The sequence below is a fragment of the Eumetopias jubatus genome, unplaced genomic scaffold, assembly GCF_037043125.1.
Source record: "Eumetopias jubatus isolate StellerSeaLion01/CBP00866 unplaced genomic scaffold, mEumJub1_p1.0 scaffold_11, whole genome shotgun sequence".
NCBI lineage: Eukaryota > Metazoa > Chordata > Mammalia > Carnivora > Otariidae > Eumetopias > Eumetopias jubatus.
In genome coordinates, this window is record NW_028274817.1 from 97,936,894 (window position 1) to 97,942,975 (window position 6,082).

General features: G+C 35.7%; 1 pseudogene; it reads right to left on the reverse strand.

Annotated features, from left to right (window-relative positions):
- Positions 1-696: 696 nt before the first annotated feature.
- LOC114199440 (small nucleolar RNA U3) lies at positions 697-896 on the reverse strand (annotated as a pseudogene).
- Between the last annotated feature and the right edge of the window lie 5,186 nt (positions 897-6,082).

Sequence of the window (6,082 nt, forward strand, 5' to 3'; positions counted from 1 at the left end):
AGCCCCACGTGGGGCTCAATCCCAGGACCACAGGATCATGACTTGAGCCAAAGGCAGACAGCCAACCAACTGAGCCACCCAGGCACCCTGCTGCATTATTTCTTATTCCACTTGTGAGTGAAATCATATACTTGTCTTCCTCTGACTGGTTGTTTCTCTTAGCATTATACTCTCATCCATCCATGTTGTTGCAAATGACAAGATTTCATTCTTTTTATGGCTGAATAATATTCTGTTGTATATATACACCACATCTTCTCTATCCATTCATCTATCGATGGACACTTGGGCTACTTCCATAGTTTGACTACTGTAAACCAGGCTGCAATAAACATAGGGGTGCATATATCCCTTCGAATTTGTGTTTTTGTGTTCTTTGGGTAAATACCCAATAGTGCAATAACTGCATCATAGGATGGTTCTACTTTTAATTTTTTGAAGAACCTCCATACTATCTTCCAAGGGGGTACACCAGTTTGTATTGCCACCAACAGTGCATGAGGGTAACTTTTTCTCCATATCCTTACCAACACTTGTTGTTTCTTCAGTTTTTATTTTAGCCATTCTGACAAGTGTGAAGTGATATCTCATTGTAGTTTTGATTTGCATTTCTCTGATGATGAGTGATGTTGAGCATTTTTCATGTGTCTGTTGACCATCTGGATGTCTTCTTCTTTTCTTTTTTTTTAACATGAAACCACTCAGACTGCATTCTCTCCCTCTAACTCCCCCAAAGGAAAAGTAGAACGATCATCAATGACAATCGGCAGTTACAAAGGCAATACCGAAAGCCGTCTTCATGCTCAGAAGAGAACACTGTGCATCCTCCTCGTGGCATCTGGATGTCTTCTTTGGAGAAATGTCTGTTCATGTCCTCTGTATGTTGTTAAATTGAATTATTTATTTTTATGGTGTTGAGTTGTATAATTTCTTTATATATTTTGGATACTAACCCTTTATAAGATATGTCATTTGCAAATATCTCCTCCCATTCAGTACATTGTCTTTTAGTTCTGTTGGTTGTTTCCTTTGCTGTGCAGAAGCTTTTTATTTGATGTAGTCCTAATAGTTTATCTTTGCTTTTGTTTCCCTTGCCTCAAGAGACATATCTAGAAAGATGTTGCTTCCTAGGAAATTATCAGAAAATTACTGCCTGTCCTCTCTTCTAGGATTTTTTATAGTTTCAGTTATCACATTTAGTTCTTTAATCCATTTTGGATTTCTTTTTATGTATGGTGTAAGGAAAGTGGTCCAGTTTCATTCTTTCACACATAGCTAGAGACTTTTTTCCATTGGATATTCTTGCCTCCTTTATCAAAGATTAATTAACCATGTAATTGTGGGTTTATTTCTGGGCTTTCTATTCTGTTCCATTGATCTATGTGTCTATTTTTGTGCCAGTACCATACTGTTTTGATCACTACAGCTTTGTAATATAATTTGAAGTCCAGAATTGTGATGCCTCTAGCTTTGCTTTGCTTTTTCAAGATTGCTTTGGCTATTCAGGGTCTTTTCTGGTTCTGTACAAATTTCAGGATTGTTTGTTCTAGTTCTCTGAAAAAATGCTGTTGGTATTCTGATAGAGATTGCATTAAATCTGTAGATTGCTTTGGATAGTACAGACATTTTAATAATATTCATTCTTCCAGTCCATGAGCATGGAATGCTTTTCCATTTCTTTGTGCCATTTTCAATTTCTTTTATCAGTGTTTTACAGTTTTCAGAGTATAAACCTTGCACCTTTTTAAGTTTATTCCTAGGTATTTTATTATTTTTGGTGCAGTTGTGAATTGGAGTGTTTTCTTAATTTCTCTTTCTGCTGCTTCATTCTTACTGTACAGTGTATATGCAACAGATTTCTGTATATTGAAATTGTACCCTCCAATTCTACTGAACTCATTTATCAGTACTAGCTGTTTTTTTGCTGGAGTCTTCAGGATTTTCAGTATGAAGTGTCATCTGTAATACTGAAAGTTTTACTTCTTTTTTTAAATTTTATTTTATTATGTTATGTTAATCACCATACGTTACATCATTAGTTTTACTTCTTCTTTACCAATTTTTTAAATTTCTTTCTGTTGTCTGATTGCTGTGGCTAGGACTTCCAGTATTATGTTGAATGAAAGTCGTGAGAATGGACATCTTGTTCCTGACCTTAGGGGAAAAGCTCTCAGTTTTTCTCCATTGAGGATGATATTAGCTGTGGATTTTTTATATAATGCCTTTATTATGTTGAGGTATGTTCCCTCTAAACCTACTTTGTTCAGGGTTTTTATCATGAATGGATGTTGTACTTTGTCAAATGCTTTTTCTGCATCTATTGAAATGATCTTACAGCCTTTTATTAAAATAATATTTTAATTTCATTTAGTTAGCATACAGAGTTATATTAGTTTCAGGTGTACAATATAGTTAGTGATTCAAGAATTACAGAATCAGGTGCATTCAGGGTGGTATGGCTGTAGATGTTTGTGGCTGATTCAACAATTCCATATATCATCTGGTGCACAGCCTAGTTTCAATGACTAAAGCATGCAGCTATTTTCATATGCTTCTATCCTTTCTCTTATTAATGTGATGCATCATGTTGATTGATTTGTGAATATTGAACTACCCTTGCATGCCTGAAATAAATCCCACTCGATCAAGGTGAATGATTTTTTTAATATATTGTTGGATTTGGTTTGTCAATATTTTATTGAGGATTTTTGCATCTATATTCATCAGAGATATTGGCCTGTAGTTCTCTTTTTTAGTGGTGTCTTTATATGGTTTTGGTATCAGGGTAATGCTGGCCTTATAGAATGAATTTGGAAGTTTTCCTTTCTCTTCTATTTTTTGGAATAGTTTGAGAATAATAGGTATTAACTCTTCTTTAAATGCTTGGTAGAATTTGCCTGTGAAGCCATCTGGCCCTGGACTTCTTTTTGTCTTTTTGTTGGGATTTTTTTTGATAATGGATTCAATTTCATTGCTGGTAATCAGTCTGTTCAAAGTTTCTATTTCTTCCTGATTCAGTTTGGGAGATTATATGTTTCTAAGACTTTATCCATTTCTTCTAGATTGTCCAAATTTTTGGCATATAATTTTTCATAATGTTCTCTTACAATCCTTTGTATTTCTGTGGTATCAATTGTTATTTCTCCTATTTCATTTCTGATTTTGTTTGAGTCCTCTCTCTCTCTCTCTCTCTCTCTCTCTCTCTCTCTCTCTCTCTCTCCTCTTTTTTTGATGAATCTGGCTAGAAGTTTGTCAATTTTTTGATCTTTTCAAAGAATCAGCTTTTGATTTCATTGATCTGTTTTTATTGTTTTCTAGTTTCTATATTCTTTATTTCTGCTCTAATCTTTATTATTTTCTTCTTTCTGCTGGTTTGGGTTTCATTTGTTCTTCTTTTTCTAGGTTAAGTTGTTTATCTGAGATTTTTATTGCTTCTTGAGATAGGCCTGTTTTGCTCTAAACTTCCCTCTCAGAACCACTTCTGCTGCATTCCAGAGATTTTGTACCATTGTGTTTTCATTTTCATTTCTCTCCATGTAATTTTTGATTTCTTGATTTCTTGGTTGACCCATTCATTGTTTAGTAGCATGTTGTTTAACCTCCATGTATTTGGGCTCTTTCCAGATTTTTTCTTGCTGTTGATTTCTACTTTCATAGTGTTATGGTCAGTAAAGATGCATGGTATGACTGCAATCATTTTGAATTTGTGGAGACTTGTTTTGTGGCTTAATTTATGATCTATTCTGGAGAATGTTCTGTATGCACTTGAAAAGAATGTGTATTCTGCTCTTTTAGGATGGAATGTTCTAAATATATCTTTTATATCTATCTGGTCTGGTCTAGTGTGTCATTAAACATCACTGTTTCCTTGTTAATTTTCTATTTGGATGATCTGTTCATTGATATAAGTGGGGTGTAGTTCCCTACCATTATTGCATTACTATCGATTAGCTCCTTTGGTTTTTTATTATTATTAGTTTTATGTATTTGGGTGCTCCCATGTTGGGTGCATAAATATTTACAGTTGTTATATCTTCTTGTTAGATTGCCTTCTTTATTATTATTGAGTCCTTTGTCTCTTGGTACAGTCTTTGTTTTGAAGTCTGCTTTGTCTGATATAAGTATTGCTACCTCAGCTTTCTTTGGACATCCATTTACATGATTAATGTTTCTCCATCCCTTCACTTTCAGTCTGCAGGTGTCTTTAGGTCTGAAATGTGTCCACTGTAGGGAACATAGACATGGGTCTTTTTTTTAATCCATTCTGTTACCCTATGTCTTTTGAGTGGAGCATTTAGTTCCATTTACATTCAAAGTAATTATTCATAACTATCTATTTATTGCCATTTTCTTACTTGTTTTGTGGTTGTTTTTGTAGTTCTTCTTTGATCCTTTCTTCTCTTGCTCTTCTCTCTCAGTTTGCTGGCTTTCTTTAGTGATATACTTGGATTCCTTTCTCTTTATTTTTTGCCTATTACTGGTTTTTGATTGGTGGTACCTTTAGGTTTGTATATAACATCTTCTGCTTATAGCAGTCTATATTAAGTTGATGGTTGCTTACATTTGAGCCCATTCTATATTCCTTTTCCCACCATGTTTTTGGCATATGGTGTCATAATTTACATACTTTTATGTTGTGAGTCCCTTGACTTATTTTTATAGATAGACTTATTTTTAGGCTTTTGTGCTTCCTACTTTTCTTACTCTTATTTATGGTCTTTCCTTTCCCCTCAAAGAGTCCTCTTTAACATTTCCTGTAGGGCTGAATTAGTGGTCATGAACTCCTTTAGCTTCTTTTTGTCTGGGAAACTCTATCTCTCCTATTCTGAATGATATCCTTGCTGGATAGAGTATTCTTGGCTGTAGATTTTTTCCTTTCAGCTTTTTGAATGTATCATGCCATTCCCTTTTTGGCCTGCAAAGTTTCCACTAAAAAAAATCTGCTGATAGCCTTATGGGGATTTCCTTATATGTAACTGTCTTCTTTTTTCTTGCTGATTTTAAAATTTTGTCTTTATCATTACTTTTTACCATTTTAATTAATGTGCGTTGGTGTGGACCTCCTTGGGTTGATTTTGTTGGGGGCTGTCTGTGCCTCCTGGATCTGGATATCTGTTTCCTTCCCCCAGATTAAGGAAGTTTTCAGCTATTATTTTTTCAAATAAGTTTTCTGCCCCCTTTTCTCTCTCTTCCCCTTCTGGGATTCCTATACTATGAATGTTACTACACTTGATGGAGTTGCTGAGTTCCCTAAGTCTTTTCTCATTTTGCATAATTTTTTTTTCTCTCACCTTCTCAGCTTGATTACTTTCCAATACACTGTCCTTCAGGTCACTAATTCATTTATCTGCTTCCTCTAGCCTTCTATTTATTCCATCTAGTGTATTTTTAATTACATTTATTGTGTTATTCATCTGTGACTGGTTCTTTTTTATGTTTTCTATCTCTTTGAAGGGGTCTCACTGATGTTCTCCACTCTTTTCTCAAGCCCAGTATCTTTATGACCATTACTTTGAATTGTTATCAGGCATATTACATATATCTGTTTCACTTTGGTCTCCTGCTATGGTTTTGTCTTGTTCTTTCATTTGGGACACATTCCTCTGTCTCCTCATTTTGTCTAAATTTTTGTGTCTGTTTCTGTGTGTGAGGAAAGTCAGCTATGTCCTCTGCTCTTGAAAGTGGTGGTTTATAAAGAAGAAGTCCTGTAGTGCCCTGCAGTGCAATGCCCCCTGTTCACCAAGAGCCTATCACTTCAGGGGTGTCTCTCATGTGTGTTATGTGCCCCCTGCTGTTGTGTCCTGGCTGCTTTTTCCTTCGGTCCTGTAATCTTCAGAGGCTCTCTTTCCCTGTTGTGGGCAGGGTTTGACCCCTCACTGTGCAGTTTTAGTAAGATGCACTGGTCTGATTGCAAAATGAGACCTTCTGACACCACTGCTAGGACCTTGGCTGTGTGGGCAGGGCACGCAATTTTAACAAGGTGCACCTCAGATAATGTGTGGGTTGGCAGGTGTGGTGTTGACAAGATTTGTGGCAGTGTTCTGGGGGAGAGAACCCAGAGTACAGGGACTGAGGCAAGGGT